The 20,504-nt window shown below is 41.0% G+C and overlaps 1 protein-coding gene across 4 annotated transcripts in view; it reads left to right on the top strand.

Moving 5' to 3' along the window:
• The first annotated feature begins 2,997 nt into the window (after positions 1-2,997).
• MTUS1 (microtubule associated scaffold protein 1) overlaps positions 2,998-20,504 on the top strand; it is a 188,243-nt gene continuing 170,736 nt past the window's right edge. Inside the window, exon 1 of one of the 4 annotated variants that reach the window (XM_006080146.4) lies at positions 2,998-3,356. The gene's annotated coding sequence lies outside the window, so the exon portion shown is untranslated. Of the gene's footprint in view, positions 3,357-3,388; positions 3,625-3,804; positions 4,076-20,504 lie in introns of those variants that run through there. The other 3 variants (XM_006080147.4, XM_025279382.3, XM_025279357.3) reach the window with 3 other exon arrangements.

Raw genomic sequence — 20,504 nt, 5'->3', positions numbered from 1 at the left:
CTCCTCCAAAGTGGTGGAGGTCACTAGTCGTGTCTGACTTGTTTGCAGCCCTATAGACTGTATAGCACACTGGGCTCCTCTGTCCTCCACTATCTTCCAGAGTTTGCTCAAATTCATGTCCAATGAATCGATAATGCTATCTAACCATCTCGTCCTCTGCCACCCCCTTCTCCTTTCAGTCTTTCCCAGCATCAGGATCTTTTCCAAATTAAAAAACAAAAAGATATCAAACTTGAGAGTAAAATAAATGACTCCATGGAATTCCCACGGAATTATTTCCTCCGCAGTCAAATCAATGGTACTAGAATATCCCTCTTGGGAACTAGCCTGAGCTCCTTCTTTCATTTCTGATTGAATGTGACTTTGGGAAAATTAGCTGGAAGCTCTGCCCCAGGGAGATGTCACTGTTAATAAAATTCTGAGGAATTTGCTAGCTCATCATCTTCACCATAATCACAGCATGTTCAAATTTTATGTACGAAAGCCTTTCTCTTTAAACTAGAGAACAAATAGTTTGAAAGCATCTATGAGAATTTTGCTGTTGCCCCATTAATGCATGAGAAATTTGATTATTTATTTTATCTGTAAGTTAAATTAGTAAGGAGGGAATCTGAGCCATTCCTGATGGCCAACTTCAAGTGGTGAAAAATTTTAAGTTTTGAAATGGGTACTATTATTTACATCATTCAAAATTCAAAAAGTACAAAATTATATCTCGTGCAGTTTATCTTCTTCAAATTTTCTGCAAATCCTGCCCTTCAGACACCCAGCTCCCTTCCCAAAAAGCAACCAATTTTACCAGTTTCTGGTATATCTTTTCAGAGACATATTATGCTTCTACAAACAAACAACGGTATGCAATTTCCCCTTTTTAATAGAAAATACACTATTACATAATCATTTTGCATTTTAAAATTTGTGCACATAATGGATCTTAGAGATCATTTCATAGAAATTTAAAGAGCTCTCTTATTCTTTTTTTTTAAGCTTTCATAGTGTGTTAGCCACTCAGTTGTGTCCGACTGTTTGCTATCCCATGGACTGTAGACCACCAAGCTCCTCTGTCCATGAAATTCTCCAGGCAAGAACACTGGAGTGGGTTGCCATTTCTTTCTCCAGGGGATCTTCCCGACCCAGGGATCAAACTTGGGTCTCTCACATTGCAGGCAGATTCTTTTTACCATCTGAACCACCAGGGAAGCCCCCAGATGTCATTTTATGGCTGTATCAGTAATTTACCAGTCTTGTATTAATGAATGTACTTAAAAAATCTTTTGTTATAAAAAATGCTGAATTGGACAAGCTTATATACACCTGCCATTTCTCACGTGTGTTGTAAGATGAATTCTTACAAGTAGACTTACAGGCTCAAAGATTATGTGTCTTTATAATTTTGTTGCTAAGTCACTTCAGTCGTGTCCAACTCTGTGCAACCCCATAGACGGCAGCCCACCAGGCTCCCCCATCCCTGGGATTCTCCAGGCAAGAACGCTGGAATGGATTGCCATTTCCTTCTCCAGTGCATGAAAGTGAAAAGTGAAAGTGAAGTCGCTCAGTCGTGTCCAACTCTTAGCGACCCCATGGACTGCAGCCAACCAGACTCCTCTGTCCATGGGATTTTCCAGGCAGGAGTACTGGAGTGGGATGCCATTGTTGTGAATGGCCCTTGATGGAAATCATTCTAATTTACATTCATAATCTGCACTGCAACTGTGTTTCTCCACACTTCCGCCAATACACAGAGGTTATCAAACTTTCTAATCTTTGTCAATGTCAATCTGATAAGTGAAAAGTGATTTTTCAGTGTAGTTTTAATTTGTATCTTTCTAATGGAGAAAAAAAAAATGCTAATCTTTTTTTAGGACAAAGGACCACAAAGTCATGTGGTATTATCACCCTTTGTATTGTTCCTGGAGTCTATATTAGAGTTCAGAGATCAAGACCGTGGCAACATGCCCAGAACCAAGAAGGAAAGAAAAGGCAGCAGGCCCCATTTGAAGCATGTTTGCCTTGACAGAAACCCAGATGATGTCCCTAGAAGGTAACTTCTGTTTTTATGTGAATGCAATTAGAAGCTAAGTTTCAGATTCCTCAGTGGCCATAAAAGTTGCTTCTAAATACTTAGGAGTTTTTGTTTTGTTTTTTCCCTTCAATCTATACCACAGAAAAATGAAGTAAAACAGGTTCTATATTTATAGATATAACTAAGCCACACAATAGAACTGTAGGAGGTTGGACCAAGTCATCTGGGTCACATGAGGGTTATAAAGATTAAATAATATGTTTAACACTAGGAGTAGTCTGCTTAGGAGGAGGCATGTTGCTAATTAGCATATTTGCCTCATGACCTGCAGAAACAAATGTTAGTGCTTTGTTTTAATTTGTGTTGTTTTTTGGTGCTTTTGCAATAAGGAAGAACTATTCAATGGTGTTTAACGCTGTATCTCTAAAATAATCTCAAAGAACTGTCCTCCAGGTAATGGAATAAAAAGATTAGGAGTTAGGTCAGCTTAGTTTGTGCTAGCCCCTCCCTCACTAGCTGTGTGACCTTGAGCAAATCGCTTGACCTTTCTGAGCTTCCATTTCCTCACTTGAAAAATGGAGGTAATAATCTGACCTATTTATTACTTGATCTTGTTTAAGAACTAATGGAATACTGTATAATGAAAAGGCTTTACAACAGTAAATGGCAATATACCTATTAGTTGATCTGATATTGACAGTATAGAAAACTTTGTCAATTACAGTATTATCAGCTTAATTTAAAAAAAAAAAAAAAAAAAAAAACCCAAACAAAAAACTCACTTCTCTTGAAAAGCTTTTGGGAAATCCAAACCAGGTAATTTAACATTTCAAAGAAATTTGGAGTCAAGTTGTCTGACATTTAATAATTCAATAACGTTATTAATACATCTCTTGTAGGTGGACTAGCCTCTTTGGAAAAGCTTTGTATTTAAAATAGGCCGATAAGGAAAATATTTTACGGGTCTAATAGCTATGGATGACATTTGTTCAGTTTAGTAAAAGGGACTTAATTTGTGTTTTGAGAAAAGTGGGTTGGGCCTCGTCTTCCCCCACCCCCGCCCCCCGGCGGGTGCTTAGGAACTCTTTTGGGTTTAACCTGTACTAGGTGTTAGCTAGTTAACCGCTTAGAAGCACAAAGATAATACCGATCTGGAGTCGGGACCCTCTGAAGACAAAATCACTGCTGCTTGCTCGCACACCTCCGCTCAGACAATTCTGCCTGCTTCCCTCTCCCACCCGCAGCCCGTCCCGCCCCCGCGGCCCTGCCCCAGGGCTAGCGGGAAGCCCGCGAGCTCGCACGGAAAACTCAGGTGACTGGAGGGGAGTAGGAGGTAAGATCCGCTCGGCAGCCGGCCAGGTTTAGGGGCGCGGCTGAGCTCGGGTCGCCCGCCGTGGACCGCTGTGGTCCCGGACCCGCGGTTCCGCCAGGTGCGCGGGCAGCAGCCACGGGTCCCGCGTCGCACGTGGCAACAGGTGCATCTCGGCCGGAGCGAGAGCCGCGGGCGCGGGGTGGGTAGATACTCAGCTCGGGAGCGAGAGCCGGAAGCCAGCCCGTCCGCGGAGCCGAGCTCCTGGAGCCTGCGGGGCCGACGTCTTGAGGTTCTGCCTCGCGCGTCTTTCAGGTTTCTTGGGGAGGTGGGGGGCGCAGCCCCCTCGGCGGCCGCCCGGCCTTTGTCTCCTGCAGCGAGGCGCAGGCTGGGGCCGCCGGGAGGGGGCGGCGGGCGGGCGAGCGGGGCACAGGCGGCCGCGCTCGCCTATTTACAAGTTTCCCCAACTCCCCGCCCTGGCTCCACCCCCGGCGGCCCGGGAGGAGGCGGGGAGGCTGGGGGCGCCCCGGACTCGGGGTTCCCGCCTGGCAGCTGCAGCGGCGGCCGGCGTGCGGCCGGGGGCAGGGGTGGGGGACGAGCCCCGGGGTGCCCAGGTGCAAGCCCGGCCCTGAGTGCACGCGGGCCTCGCTGGTGGGCCTGGGGCGCCTCTGCCGGGGGTCCGAGGGGCGCCCAGGCTCGGCGTCTGGGTTGCGCAGCGCGGGGTCGGCTCGGCGGCGCTGCGGGTGAGTGCGGAGTTGGTGCCGATGCGCGGGGGTGCGGAGGGGATCTGGGCCGGGTGGTGGGGGGCGTCTTGGGACCTCGGGTGCAGGAGTTGGGGGAGAGCTGCGGACGGCTGGTCTCACGTGGGGGCAGCGCGGCACCGAGGGAGGGACGGATGCGGATCTCCTAGCTGTCACCTTGAAAGTGACCGAAGGAGCTCCCAGGGGAGTCAGTTTCGCAGACTGACAAGTCCTCCGCCGGAAGCCGCCCACAGGACACTTGACCCTACTGGGCCGCTGGTCTCAGCCGTCCCGCTGGGCGGTTCACTGGGGCCCATTCTCAGCTTGGTCGATCCGGGCTGGAAATAGGGCATTCTTGGGGTTGCGGCAGTTCTCAAGGCCCTTCGCCTGGGTCTCATTACTTCCTGAGGTTCGCACGTGCTTCCCTAGCTATTTAGAAAAATCCAACTCTCAACTAAGGTCACCTGATTAACTGGAGTCATTGGTGGACTGAGGTGTTTACCTACCTTCAAGAAACCTTTCCCCTCTTCTTTTTCAGACTTGCTCTTTTATACTAAGTTATTTATTGATTTTTGGCTTGGACTCATTTATTTTGGACTAGGAATGAAGAGATTAATTCTTCACTTAGCCTACATAAAGTTTCACATTCTATTAACTATTTGTTTTAAGGACTCGGTGTACTAGGAAATCTGGTGTGTTTTTTTGTTGTTGTTGTTTTTCCCCTTTGTTTGAATCAAGTCTTAGGCAAAACAGGGAAGATGAAAGTATTTGTGTTTAGCCAGGTGATAGGAATTCAATCATTGTCACATTAAACCTCGAGCCCTTGGGCTGAAGGGTGAGCCTGGCGTGTTAGGCCTGGAGGGAAGATGGGAGGGGAATCTAAGAGGCAGGAGAATTTAAAAAAAAAAGTCTCTCCTTCCTGGGAACCTTTGACCTTCTTAAGCAGTGTAGATAGCCCAGATAAGAGTGTGTGGTTAACCCTGAAAGGAATTACATAGTTGAAATTGCTATTCTGTAGACAAACTTCTTCTTCAGGGATAATTAGGGCAGGAAATGATAGGCAATTTAAGTTGATACAATGATGCCCTGTTTGAACAGTGCTTTACAATGTATAAAATGTTTTATTTTTTTTCCTTAAGTACAGTATTCCATAAGTTATGCAAAGAAATGATTAGATAGATGTACTCTTAAAAAATACTTAGGAATGGAATTTTGTTTATATAATATTTAACATGCACCAACTTTTCTACCTGTTTTTAAGATTAGCATTATATATATGGACAAATAATGCTGTAGAAGAACTGCATCTTTTAATTATGTATCAATAATTCAGAGTATTATACAGTGCTGGAGTTCTTTCAGTATTTCTTGGAAGTGAAGCTGCAGTTATTAGCCTTGAACATTTAAAAAGTGTGTCACTTAATAGCCCTGTTCTGTTGGCCTGGTTTGCTATGATTTCCAAGTAATGCATGCTTGCAGTATAAAAATGGTAGATTCAGAAAAAGGGTAAGGATGAAATAATTCCAGCATCCAAAGATAATTACAGTATTTTCTTTATACTTGTTAACATGTAACAGATTTATTTATTACACTTTTATAGTTTATACAAAACTGTGTAACTGTAGTTAATAACTGTTGCATGATTTTTTTTTCTCTGCTTAACATGTGACAAGATTTCCATGTTGTTACAGTTCTATATATTATTACTGGCTACATAATATTACATTGTATAGATGTAACAATTTATGTAACCATTTCCTTATAGTTGAACTTTTCATTTATTTCCAGTTACTATTATTAAATATATACTGATGCAACAAATGCATGTATGCTCAGTCACTCAGTCATGTCAGACTCTTTGCCACCCCATGGACAGCCAGCCAGTCTCCTCTGTCCATGGAATTTTCCAGGCAAGAATACTGGAGTGGGTTGCCGTTTCCTCCTCCAGGGGATCTTTCTGACACAGGGATGGATCTCCTGTACTGGCAGGCAGATTCTTTACCACTGTGCCACCTGGGAACCCTGGTGCAACAAATAACTTTTGTAAAACTTTGTTTGTGTCTCCTGTGTTTCCTTAGAATAGAGTCCTCTGGAAGATAGTTGATAGCCCAAAGATCTATCAATACAGAGTGATCATTGCTTTCCAAAAAAAAAAAGTTTTACCAAAGTTTGTTCCCACCAGTTCCCACTATATGAGAGTATCTGTGTTACTATATTTTTGTTAATGTGGAAACTTATCCTGCAAAGGAAAAATAATTCTTGCCAGTCTTATAGGTGAACAGTGCTATCTCAGTATTTAAATTTAATTTCTTTGATTCCAAATGATGTTGAATATTAAAAAAATCTAGTTGTCTTCCATTTTTATTCCCTTTTAATTGAATGTAGTGACAATTTTCTTTCCTGGAGATATTAGTATTTTTCTGTGAATTCATAAGAGCCTTTTATGGCACCCCACTCCAGTACTCTTGCCTGGAAAATCCCATGGATGGAGGAGCCTGGAAGGCTGAAGTCCATAGGGTCGCTGAGGGTCGGACACGACTGAGCGAATTAACTTTCACTTTTCACTTTCATGCATTGGAGAAGGAGATGGCAACCCACTCCAGTGTTCTTGCCTGGAGAATCCCAGGGACAGGGGAGCCTGGTGGGCTGTCGTCTATGGGGTCGCACAGAGTCGGACACGACTGAAGCGACTTAGCAGCAGCAGCAGCAGTAAACTTTTGCCTTTCATAGTGCAAATATCTCTCCCCCCGTTTTGTCTTTGTCTTATAAAGACAAACAGCACACGTGTATAGTGGTTCTGACTTATAGTTCTTTCTGTACTTTAATATAGGCAAACCAGTTGACTTACTCAAAAACAAAAACGTTTAACGCTTCTGAATCATAGGCTAAGCATTATGTATGACACTGGCACAAGATGACTCTTGAGAGAATTCTCCAGAATTTTCAAATGTATTAGAATCTCCATGTCTTGGAGTAGAGACTGTTGCAGAACAGAGTGGACTGTTGATGAGGGAGAGTTGTGCATGGTATGTAACATTCAGAACAGCATCCTTTGAAATCAGAGAGGAAAGTTTTCAATTGCAGGGAATGAGCCTTTCAGATCTGTTCTATGATTATGTAAACTGGGGTCACAGCCTTATCTTCACTAACCCATTGATAGTAGTATTTTGCCAGAATTCTTCTTTTCATATCCATTTTGTTTTTTTATACCGAGTTATTGATTTGAGTCATTTCTTGATGTCTGATAAGATGTATATGTAATTCGAAAAATTTTCCAAGTTAATTTTTAACACCACTCATAGATTAAACTATTTATTCGAAGGTGGGGGGATAAAACCCTTCTGATTTCTGAAACTTGAGTTATCTTTCCCTACTATAGAAGCTTTAATATACCCTGAGGGTGTTAAAAGACCTCACTCAGACTGCTGTCCATAAAAGCCTGAGTTTCTACCTTTCATTTCCCATCTTTTCCAGCCTAACAATAAACCATAGGGCCATATATGAGTGTGAGGGGTGAGGTTGGTATGCGGTGTGTGTGGAAATGGGCCCAGACCTGGAGGTACGTGAGTCTAGAAGGAAGCGACTACTGCCCCTTAGCTGGCAGGTACTTGGGCAGCAGTGGCTTGTGGCCTCCACAGGAGATAAAGAGGGACCAAGGATGAGTGATCTTGCCTTGCAGGAAGAGAAGGATTGAATGGTTTGGTGTGACATTAGCCAGCCTGAAACGTGGTTCAGAAAAGCCTGCTTTGATTGGACTTCTCCAGAGTTGGCTTAGGATATCCAGTATAACCAGGAACTCAGTTTGACTGGCAACCTCTAAAAATTTGTTTCTAAGCAAGTTTTATGAAAGACTGCTCTCATGGTAGTTTCCTTTTTAAAATGACTTCAATGTTCTTTGAAATCAGCAGGTACTACTACTTATGTGGGTAGTTATTCTTGATCTTAATGCATGACTTTTTCTTGTTCATTTGGCTCAAGATGAAAAAGACTTTTCCATTTTGGGGATGACAGATTTGGGGGCTACTCTTGACTATGTACAATGAAGCTTCATTTTGTATACCATAAGTAATTTTGCAACTTGTGACTGTCCTGATGTCTAACTTTTATACAATCAAGGGGAAAAAAAGGGTTTGTTCCTCAACCTTACAGTGTAAACAAGGTTAAACCTAGTGGTATTTTGCTTAAGTAAATAGCATTCAAGCATTGTAGAAGTACATATTTGTATATAAATCTTTGATTCCAAAGTAACTTTGTTCATTAAAACTAGTAGGTTTTCCTTAGCCTTCAGTTTAAGCCCCACATCGAAGAGAAGCAAATGTGTATTAACTTAAAGATAGCCAATAGGCCCAGATCTAAATTAATAAATGTTCTTGTGTACACATTACTTACATGAGTAAAAGAAAAATCACACATCCTACCTTTAGTCTAACCTAAGAAAGTTTGTTTCACTTTGAAGTTATTAAACTATGTACTGGTAGTTTTAAAGGCAGTTAAAAGTTTCTTTTAAGGAGACGTTGACGTCTTCAGGGTTGATTCCATTCTTTGTGAGCAGTGAAGGAAGATGTAAAGTGAGTCCTGAGTTTCTCAAGTGGGAAAGGGCAGACGGTCGCGAAAAATTATTGGGTCAGCCAGAATGTTCGCTTGGCTTTTTCCATACTACCTTACAGAAAAACCTGAGTGAACTTTTCAGCTGACCCAATGCTTCCAGATGGTGTCATTTCGTCTGAAACTGTACAGGTTTTGTGTTTCAGTAAGAACTGCTGAGTGGAAGGGCAGGCCTGGCCAGGCCCCCCGACTGTGTGCACACAGCATAAGGAAGAGAGGACTGGGAACAAAACAGCGGGGAATGGGTCAGCCCTGAGTTAAGGAGTCCCGTTCTTTTGTTTTTAACTTTTATTTATTTTTGACTGCATGGGTCTTTGTTGCGGTGAGCCGGGGGTTTCTCTAGTTGCGGAGTACAGGCGCTATGTGTACGGGCTTTAGTAGTTGTGGCACAAGGGCTCAGTTGCTCTGAGGCATGGGGAATCTTCCCGGACCAGGGATCGAACCCGTGTCCCCTGCATTGGCAAGCGGACTCCTAACACGTGGAGTACCAGGAAAAGTCCCGGGGAGAGGATTTTTAAAGCCATTAAATTACCTTATCATTCTTTTAAGTTGTGCCTTGTCAACTTATATTTAAATTAAATGCCAAGAAAACATGAGTGTTGAGTTTGAGGGCCATTCATAATTACCCAAATCTTCTGCAATGAATCAACACATTTTGGGGCATTTTGTGTCCTCATTTGGCATTGAGAAAGGAACCCCTCTAGGAGAGAGTCATATATCAAAAGAGGAAGGAGGAGAGGTGAAGAAATATATATTCTTGTGTAAATTAACCTATAGCTTAACTCATGTTTATGGCAATGTTCATGGTTGGCTGTTGGTTGTTAGCTTGTCTTCCATGCTTTTTCTGCACTGGTGACTTGCTAATATTTAACTCAGACATTATTTACATACATCACAATTCTGAAGGAAAAACCAATATTTCTTCATCTTATTTCTGATAAGCAGGTCATATGATGTGTTTCTTATTGTTCAGTGACAAATGAGAAATTCTCTTTTATGTTTATCTCATAGATTTTCTTGATAGTTGGCAACAATTAATGATATCAAGTTGAAACTGCATCTTTTAAAAACATATTTCCCTTGGCTAGCTTCATGGAACAAAAATAGAAGCCGATACAGATACAGGCAGTCTAAGAGGCAACGTTCACATATGGACTTACCCTCCCTTTCCCAACCTCTGTCAAGTTGATTGAGTTATTTACCAGAATAAGTCCCAGTTAAATCTCCTTGTGCTATAAAAGGTCTGTTTTTTCTTGTACAGTAAACTGCTACACTGTAGTCATTTCATTCCTAGGTAGACTATTGATTTGGACCTTATTTGTACATTTCTCCTAACTAAATTGCCCATAATTCAGATGAGAACTTCAGACATCTTCCTTGGTGGTAAGAAATCAAGAAAGATGGGAGAGGGACTTCCTGGCAGTTTAGGACTGAGAACTCCCAATGAGGGGTTGAGAGTTTGATCCCTTGTCAGAGAACTGAGATCCCACATGGGGCTAGGCATGGTTAAAATTAAACAAAAAAAATGAGAGAGGGACTTCCCTGGTGGTATAGTGGATGGGAATCCACCTGCCAGTGCAGGAGACACAGGTTCGATCCCTGGTGCAGGAGGATGCCACATGCTGTGGAGCAACTAAGCCCGAGTGCCACAAGCTCGAGAGACTGCTCTGCAACAAGAGAAGTCACTGCAATCAGAAGCCCCCACACGACAACAGAGACCCAGCGCAACCCCAAATAAATAATAAGTTTCAAAAAATGGGAGAAATGGGTTACAAAGGGTAAATTTTTCTATTTACCAAGAAAAAATGCACCTGTTTTATTGGATCCTCTAGTTAGACTCTATATAGAATCAGGCCATCTATACATAGTGTATTGGAGAAGGCAGTGGCACCCCACTCCAGTACTCCTGCCTGGAAAATCCCATGGACGGAGGAGCCTGGTAGGCTGCAGTCCATGGGGCCGCTAAGAGTCGGACACGACTGAGCGACTTCCCTTTCACTTTTCACTTTCCTGCATTGGAGAAGGAGATGGCAACCCACTCCAGTACTCTTGCCTAGAGAATCCCAGGGGCAGGGGAGCTTAGTAGGCTGCCATCTATGGGATCGCACAGAGTCGGACACGACTGAAGCGACTTAGCATGCATGCATGCATACATAGTGTATAGTTAGCATTATATTTCGATGTTAAGTGGTGGAAAAAAGACATGAATAACAATCCTTACTGTTGGAATCTTAAGTTTGATTTTCTTCTGCCTCAAACCATCTATTGAGAACTTTCTATGGGCCAAATATTGTATAGGGTAGATACGGAAAAAACAAAACTGGCTGCAGTTCTCATAGGAGTCAGTTCAAGAAAGCTTCCACCATTGTGAAAAGGGCTGTTTTGGAAATGTTAGTAAGTGTTCAGGTTCTCAGATGTGTTCTCTCGGGTCTCGAAAATTCTGCTTACTACCTTGACCAAATTTTGGTAGACATAAAGCTTCTTTGACATTTTTAATTACCTAACAACTCCTGATCCTTACTCACTCATTCTTTTCCTTCTTACCAAAAGATACTTAGCACTACAGTCTGTGGTTTCATTCACTTCCTCTGGATAATCTTTTTAGTGACCTTTTCCTGTATCTTTTTATTACATTTTGTGATGAACTTCTTGAGGATAGGGGCTAAACCTTATGATGCTGGGTAAAATTGTATTTTTAATAGTTATCTGTATCAGATGTAGCCTGGAGTAAATCATCCAGAGCTCTGAACTCTGATGGCATGGGAGTTTGAAATTCTTTCTTCAGTTAGTCATAGCTACTAGAGTATCTTTTAAGCCCAAGATATTAATCTCCTCACTGCTTTTCTTGACTTGCCTCCTTGTCTTCTCCTGGTGCTCCGTCCCCTCCATTCACTGTGATACACTCAGCCCAGCTCAACCTGTGGCTTTGTGTCCCTCTGGAAGACTGTACTGTTAGGTTGTTGGTGTTCAGTTGCTATGTCTGTGATTCTTTGCAACCCCATAGACCGCAGCATGCCAGGTCCCCTTCACTATCCTGTATCCCCTGTCCTCCACTATCTCCTGGAGTTTGCTCAGATTCATGGCCATTGAGTCAGTGATGCTATCTGACCATCTCATCTTCTGCTGCCCCTTTCTCCTTTCGCCTTCAGTCTTTCCCGGCATCAGGGTCTTTTTGAATGAGTAGGCTCTTCGCATCAGGTGACCAAAGTATTGGAGTTTCAGCATCAGTCCTTCCAATGAATATTCAGGATTGATGGGTAAAATAGAGCAGAAAGTGTGTGGCTTCTGCTCCTTTGGAGTTGTAATTCTGTCTTATTATGTTCTCAGAACATCTGGCACACCCATGTGCAAATACTTGCACAGAATTAATGACTCCTGTGATCCTTTTTATTCCATTCTCCATTTGGGCAGACAGCCCCAAGTTGACAGTTTCTCATGAATAGAGACTTGGACTGTTTCTTGTCTGGGGAAATACATATTTACATTTTGAAGAGGGATTTAGATGAATTTTCAGTCTGGGATTGTTTCTCTTACTATATTTAATAAGATTTGTTGCAGAGTAGTTTTGCATTTCTGTGGAACTTTTTGATCACTCACTAGAATTGCTGCTTATTGAATTTAATACTCTCAACTATTTAATTTTTTAATGCTTAATGTTCTGATGTTACTTTACGGAGATACTAAATATGACAACTATGCAGAAGGATTCACTAATTCGTTTTTACTGCAGTATGAGAAGAGTGGGTCTAGTCAATGAAAAGGGAATGGAGATAGGAAAAATCCTGCGTTTCTCTTTTTATGAAACACTTTAAGTGATTTTATATTGAAGATGTGACTACTGTGTTTGAAAATGTTGGTTATATCTTGTTACACTGACTATTTAAAGTTTATAACTTTATAGGTATATAATCAGGTGAAAAATATTTTCTACTTGTAGAAGCCTCCAGGCCAGGGTACTGCTTTTCTCTGCTTCCTTGTGTTTTTATTAAAATTGGGAAAATAAAACAAATAGAGACATTTCAACCTCGAGCTACATTTTGTTCACCCTGACGTCCTTTATGAAACCTTGGGGGCATACTTTGTTATAGAACTGGAAAAAATGTTACTGATACCCAGAACATTTGGTACAGGGATGTAATAGAGAGGGTGCAGACTTGACCAAGTAGGGTTTGTGCCTGAGCTGCGAGGCTGTGGGTAAGTTATTCAATCGCCTTTTCACCCCAGCTGCCTTCTCAGGACGGTGGGGATAATACTCGCCACAGGGCCTGATACGTGGAAGGTATAAAGAAATGCGAACAATCTTCCTTTGCTTCTTATTTTAAACCTCTTCTAATTCATGACTAGGGAGTTTCATTCGTTTTCTCCACTCAGCTTTGGGGGTGTTGCTTGCATCCTCGGGGGCTCTCTGTAGAGAATTAAATTCCAGGAACAGGAGCCTGAGATAACTTTCCCTCTTCCTTAAAAGAAATCCATTTGTACCGGTACCATCTGAGACAACTTATCCTTCAACACCATCTTTGTCACTCCTTGGTTTCTTGGAAGTTTGCGTTGAGTCGAGTTGCTAATTTTTTTTTTTTTTTTGAGATGCCTTTTTTTTAAATTAGATACTTTGATCTTTGCAAAATCTGTTCATAATGTTGCCAGTTTGTTGTCAGCACGTTCTAAAAGCGCTCAGAATTGAGTCATCACTTTGAACCAGAAAAAGCACTTGTGGATTTTAAAGTACTGCCACCCTCTGATCTTTTTAACCTGTTACTTAGTCCAACGACAGTCATGTTTAAGGGTTTTAAAATGTTAGCAATCATATATAATTACTGAGGCAATGCTAAATTTTCATCTTTCAGAAAAGTGAAATAAAATGCCATATGTTTTTGGAAAGTAGCTTGTAGGTATGATAGTAAAGACATTTTCATTCAGTTATCACATCCACCCTGTGAGGTGGACAAGGCATGTGATCGGAGCTCTGTTTTTTTTTTTTTTACAGCCTCTAGACTTTAATGAAGATGAGGGAGTCAGGATCTTGGACTCATAGGAGTTCATTGTAAGGGAGGAGATTGGGGGCTGACCAGCATTGGGAGTGCACAGAGCAGAAGCTGTCAAATCAGGCTTTGAAACACCTTCATAAAATATTTTAATTTCTGTAAGTAATCAAAATTAGAGCAGATAACTACCCAAAATGCTTTTCCCCTCCTAAGAAGACCAATAGATTAGATCTGTACCCATTTATAAAATTAAGCTGGCCATTGTATACTTTTAAAATCTTATACTAACTCTTTCATCCACAGTTTTAATTTTTTTTTTTTAAATAATAGATAACTAGGTTTTAATTTTGAATGCACCTGAGGAAATCGAGAAGCAGAACTCTTTGCATAAATGTTTTGTGTTATGATGAGTAAGTTACGGAACCAGGACTGAGACCTGGTCTTCCCTCCTGGCGCATTCCCCGCTCCGCATATGATACTGCTACTTGACCACTGCTAATGCTGTAAGGTGTAATACATTAGTGTTGCTAGCATTTTCTTCACACTGCTGCTGAGATGGGATCAAAGGCACATGGTAGTTTGGATATGTAAAATTTTAGATGACATAGCTTAGAATTAGGATTTGTTCTTCCATTTTCTAGCCACAGAACATAAAACAGAATGTTAAGTCTTGTAAGCCATTCTGATTAATAGCACAAATGGAGAATTTACAGTTGCAGATTATTACCATACTAGATCACATTTATATAAGAATTTATAGTTTTCAGGCTGCTTTTTTCAAAAAGAACCTAATTAGATTCCTTTGAACGATCATCTGAATCATTTGACTGTTCAACAATACATTGTAAAGTATACCCATTTTACAGATAGTAATGCAAGTTCATGCATGTTGAATAGGGACTAATACTTGTTTTTTTTAAGTCATTATTGAATTTATTATAGTATTTCTTCTGGTTTTATTTTACTTTTTGGTCTCAAAGCATGAGGGATCTTAGCTTCCCAGCCAGGAACCTCCACCCCCTGCATTGAAAGGCAAAGTCTTGATCACTGGACCACTAGGGATGTCCAATATTTGTTTTTCTGAAAAGTTTTTTCCCCCCATGGAAATTTTGAATCTTATTTCCTTATTTTAAGCTGTTTGGAGGCAAGTAAATCTTGGGCAGATGGAATTAATCCCAGATAGAAATTTAACTAGGAGGTAAGGCCTGTTGTCAGTCAGAACCGGGAAGAGAATGTCCCATAAAACCACAGTTTCACCTTGGATATCAGCCAGGGTTTTTAGCCCTAAAGGTCAACAGTTCTTATTACCAAAGTGACTTCTAAAGAATGCCTGGTGTTAGGACTTGGAGAGTAGGCTCCTTCAGGGAGGCTGGCTCATCCCGGGCCGCCCCAGTGAGTTAGATGTGTACATACGGGACGTTCTGTTTAAACACTCTTATTTGCTAGTGGAAAGCTCACCACACATTATCATTCTCCAGTAAAGGCTACAGGAAGCTGATATTTCATGTAGGTTGGAAGATAGCGACTTGTAAGGTGCCGACTTGCGTAACTGTGCACACATAATGACATTTTTCAGTTGGTCTTGGCGTGATTCAGATGGAAAATTATTTCCTTTTTGCCAAGTGAACTTTGAAGAGATATGGCAAGTGTCTGAAAGATTCTAAACAAGTCCCTATTCGTGGTCATTTGATACTTAGTTTTTATTTTTTTGACTCCTTGGCATGTGGGATCTTAGGGATTGAACCTGTGCCCACTGTGATGGGAGCATGGCTTCCTAGCCACTGGACTGCCAGGAAAGTACCATTTTTAAAATTAGTTAATTTTTTTGGTGCACTGCATTGCACGTGGGATCTTAGTTCCCTGACTAGGAATTGAACCTGCGTCCCTTGCATTGAAAGTGTGGAGTCTTAACCACTGGACCATCAGGGAAGTCCCTCATTTAATACTTTGAGGAAAAGATAATTATTTTAGCTTTGAACTCTGCCCTGTGCACCTGGTCTATCTTTATTTCCCTGAAACAACCTCTGCTATTTTCTGGTGGTAATTTCTTTAAGTAGCTATACATAATTTAAAAACAAAAAGAGTGCAGAGTTTTTACATCAAATCATTTCTCAAGCCCAATTGTACAAACCTTGCCAAGTGGCCCTTGATAGGCACTGTGTATAAGAGGTGGTTTGGTTTTAGTTACTTTCGTAGAGACAGGCCTTTCTGTGCTGGCTCATTGCTCCTGTGAAATTGACGTATTGTTTTGACTCGTTTTACTGATTTGGATGAAAAGGCTCACTTTTTGATGGGATTCTGAAAGTTATCTCCACTATGATGAAATTGCCACAAACCAAGAATTTAATTTCATTTACTTCCCTTGTCAGGAATACTTAGAAGAGTGCCTTATGTTTAGTTCTGTTCAGTTCAGTTGCTCAGTCATGTCCAACTCCTTGCGACCCCATGAACTGCAGCATGCCAGGCCTCCCTCTCCATCACCAACTCCCGGAGTTTACTCAAACTCATGTCCTTTGAGTTGGTGATGCCATCCAACCATCTCATCCTCTATCGTCCCCTTCTCCTCCTGACCTCAATCTTTCCCAGCATCAGGGTCTTTTCCAGTGAGTCAGCTCTTCGCATCAGGTGGCCAAAGTATTGGAGTGTCAGCTTCAACATCGGTCCTTCCAATGAACACCCAGGACTGATCTCCTTTAGGATGGACTGGTTGGATTTCTTTGCAGTCCAAGGGACTCTCAAGAGTCTTCTCCAACACCACAGTTCAAAAGCATCAATTCTTCAGTGCTTATCTTTCTTCACAGTCCAACTCTCACATCCATACATGACCACTGGAAAGACCATAGCCTTGTCTAAATGGACCTTTGTTGGCAAAGTAATGTCTCTGCTTTTGAATATGCTGTCTAGGTTGGTCATGATTTTCCTTCCAAGGAGTAAGCATCTTTTAATTTCATGGCTGCAATCACCATCTACAGTGATTTTGGAGCCCAGAAATATAAAGTCTGACACTGTTTCCACTGTTTCCCCATCTGTTTGCCATGAAGTGATGGGACCAGATGCCATGATCTTAGTTTTCTGAATGTTGAGCTGTAAGCCAACTTTTTCACTCTCCTCTTTCACTTTCATCAAGAGGCTCTTTAGTTCCTCTTCACTTTCTGCCATAAAGGTGGTGTCATCTGCATATCTGAGGTTATTGATATTTCTCCTGGAAATCTTGATTCCAGCTTGTGCTTCTTCCAGCCCAGCATTTCTCACAATGTACTCTGCATATAAGTTAAATAAGCAGGGTGACGGTATACAGCCTTGATGTACTCCTTTTCCTATTTGGAACCAGTTCTAACTATTGCTTCCTGACCTGCATACAGATTTCTCAGGAGGCAGGTCAGGTGGTCTGGTATTCTCATCTCTTTCGGAATTTTCCACAGTTTATTGTGATCCACACAGTCAAAGACTTTGGCATAGTCAATAAAGCAGAAATAGATGTTTTTCTGGAACTCTCTCGCTTTTTCAATGATTCATCAGATGTTGGCAATTTGGTCTCTGGTTCCTCTGCCTTTTCTAAAACTAGCTTGAACATCTGAAAGTTCACAGTACATGTATTGCTGAAGCCTGGCTTGGAGAATTTTAAGCATTACTTTGCTAGCGTGTGAGATGACTTTTCCAGTCCTGTGGCCACTGCTGAGTTTTCCAAATTTGCTGGCATATTGAGTGCAGCACTTTCACAGTAGCATCTTTCAGGATTTGAAATAGCTCCACTGGAATTCCATCACCTCCACTAGCTTTGTTCGTAGTGATGCTTTCTAAGGCCCACTTGACTTCACATTCCAGGATGTCTGGCTCTAGGTGAGTGATCACACCATCGTGGTTATCTGGGTCATGAAGATCTTTTTTGTACAGTTGTGTATATTCTTACCACCTCTTCTTAATATCTTCTGCTTCTGTTAGGTCCCTACCATTTCTGTCCTTTATTGAGCCCATCTTTGCATAAAATGTTCCCTTGGTATCTCTAATTTTCTTAAAGAGATCTCTAGTCTTTCCCATTCTATTGTTTTCCTCTATTTCTTTGCATGATCAGTTGAGCCCCCAAAATGTTGAAGAAATGCTGACTTAGACTGAGAGTTGATATTTTAGATTCTTGGGGACCTGTTGATTTGGGTTGTAGGCACCTAGTACATGGGCCTGACTTGCATTTTCAAGGTGACTGTTGAGGTCTAGACCTGTAATGCCCTGTAGGGTCATTGCCAGAGACTTCCTCCTCTAGGAAGTCTATGTAATATGATGGGAAGTTAACAGTAAAATGTAAATATCAGAATAAGTATAGAGCAGATTTGATGTCCGTGAGATCAGACCAAAAGGGTAGGAGGTGTTGTCAGCATTCATTTTTTTCCCCCTCTTTTTCATTTTTTAACTTATAAAAGTATGATAACATATTTACAGAGACTTGGAAAATTCCAAACAAAGCTACATATAGTTCCACTGTATATTACAATTATTTTTTAAAGTAAATAAATTAAGATATTTAGTGGAGTTTCAATATCAAATTCAAAAATTAATAGAATGAATATGCAGAAAAGTAGAAGGATATAGTAGACCTGAAAAGCACTATAAAGCAATTCAGCATAATTAAGATTTATACAGTTTACATGAAACAGTAGGATACAAATTCTATTCAGGTAGCATTCAAGTTTTCAGTTGGATAGGAAGGGTTAATTGGAGAGTGGATTATAGAACGAGAACCAGGAAAAGCATCATTTTTCCCCCCATGGAAAAGCATTTTATTTTAAATATAGCAATGTATACATGTTGATCCCAAACTCTATCAGTTCCCCTACCCTTCTTCCCTGGTAACCTTAGGTTTGTTTTCTAAGTCTGAATTTGTTTCTGTTTTGTAAGTAAGTTTATTTGTATCTTTTTTTTTCTTTTTTAAGATTCTGCAACTATGTGATATTTGTTATATCAACTATGTGATATTTGTGATATGATATTTGTTTTTTACTGACTTACGTCACTCAGTACGATAATCTCCAGATCCATCCATATTGCTACAAATGGCATTATTTTATTCTTTCTAATGGCTGAGTAATATTCCATTGCATATAGCTACCACATCTTCTTTATTCATTCACCTGTTGATGGGCATTTAGGTTGCTTCTATGTCTTGCATATTGTAAATAGTGCTGCAGTGAAAACTGGGGTGCATGCATCCTTTTAAACCATGTTTTTCTCTGGATATATGCTCAAGAGTGAGATTGTTGGATCATATGGTAGCTCTATTTTCAGTTTTTTTTAAGGAACCTCCATACTGTTTTCTCCATAATGGCTGTACCAATTTACATTCCCACCAACAGTGAAGGAGGGTGGAAAAAAGGAATAAACAAACAGCATTTATTTGCAGATTTTTTGATGATGGCCTTTCTAACTGGTGTGAGGTCATACTCTCATTGTAGTTTTGATTGCCTTTCTCTAATAGCAATGTTGAGCATCTTTTCATGTGCCTTTTGTCCACCTGTATGTCTTCTTTGGAGAAATGTCTATTTAGGTCTTCTGCCCTTTTTTTTTTTTTTTTTTTTTTTAATAAGCTACATGAGATGTTTGTAAATTTTGGAGTCTAATCCCTTATCAGTCATACTGTTTGCAAATAGTTTCTCTCATTCTGTGAGTTGTCTTTTCATTTTGTTTATGGTTTTCTTTGCAGTGCAAAATATTTTGAGTATAATTAGATCTCGTTTGTTTGTTTTGGGTTTTATGTCCGTTATTCTGGGAGGTAGATCAATGATATGGCTACAATTTGTGTCAGTGTTCTGCCTGTTTTTTATTGTATCTGGTCTCACATGTAGGTCTTTAATCCATTTATTTTTGTGTATGGTGTCAAAGAATGTTCTAATTCCTTTCTTTTTCATGTAGCTGCCTAAGTAGAGCAGGTTTGATGTCCATGAGATCAAGACAGAAATGGTTGTGGGTATAGTCAGCATTCAGGTTTTCAATTGGGTAGGAAGGATTAATCGGAAAGTGTATTATAGAATAAGAACCAGGAGAACATCTCTGTTCCAACCTGAATGAATGGATGTGTTCTGGAATACTTATGCTGTTTGTTGGCCATGTGATCTGTGAAAAAATTTTTTAATTGGGATAAAATTAAGTACCCTGAAATGGATTTAGCTTCAGTGCACAATTATGAGTTTTGACAGGTACTCATTTGTGTAACCAATCAAGGTAGAAAACATGTCCATCACTCCCAGAAAGTTCTTTCAACCATGTCAACAAGTTGCTAAGCTTTGGTCACTAGTAAAGTGAGGATTATAATAATGCTTGTTTTACAAGATTGTTTAACATTATAACAATAGCAGCCAGCAATTGTGTGTGAGTTAGAAAGTTTCTAAAACTTTCACAGAATTCTTTCAACAATCCTATGGGATGGAATATTCTTGTTGCATCAGTTTTTACAGATGAGGAAAATGTAGCCAAGATTATTTTTGGCTTGCTCGAGGTAGGTAACCCAGTTACTGAGTAAATGTGGGCACTCTCCATGAATACTGCCTGCCTTCAGTTCTAGGCAGCTATGGGTCTCTAGCTGTATTTGTTCATTGTTGTTCAGTCACTCAGTTGTGTCTGACTCTTTGCGACCTCAAGGGCTTCAGCAAGCCAGGCTTCCCTGTCCTTCACCATCTCCCAGAGTTTGCTCAAACTCATGTCCGTTGAGTCAGTGATGCTATCCAGCCAGCTCATCCTCTGCCACCCCTTCTTCTCCTGCCTTCAGGCTTTCCTAGCATCAGGGTCTCTTCCAGTGAGTCAGCTCTTCGTATCAGGTGACCAAAGTACTGGACCTTCAGCATCAGTCCTTCCAATGA

Source organism: Bubalus bubalis, chromosome 1 (genome assembly GCF_019923935.1).
Source record: "Bubalus bubalis isolate 160015118507 breed Murrah chromosome 1, NDDB_SH_1, whole genome shotgun sequence".
Taxonomy (NCBI): Eukaryota; Metazoa; Chordata; class Mammalia; order Artiodactyla; family Bovidae; genus Bubalus; species Bubalus bubalis.
Note: the sequence above shows the minus strand (reverse complement) of the source record. Positions and strands in the feature narration are given on the sequence as shown.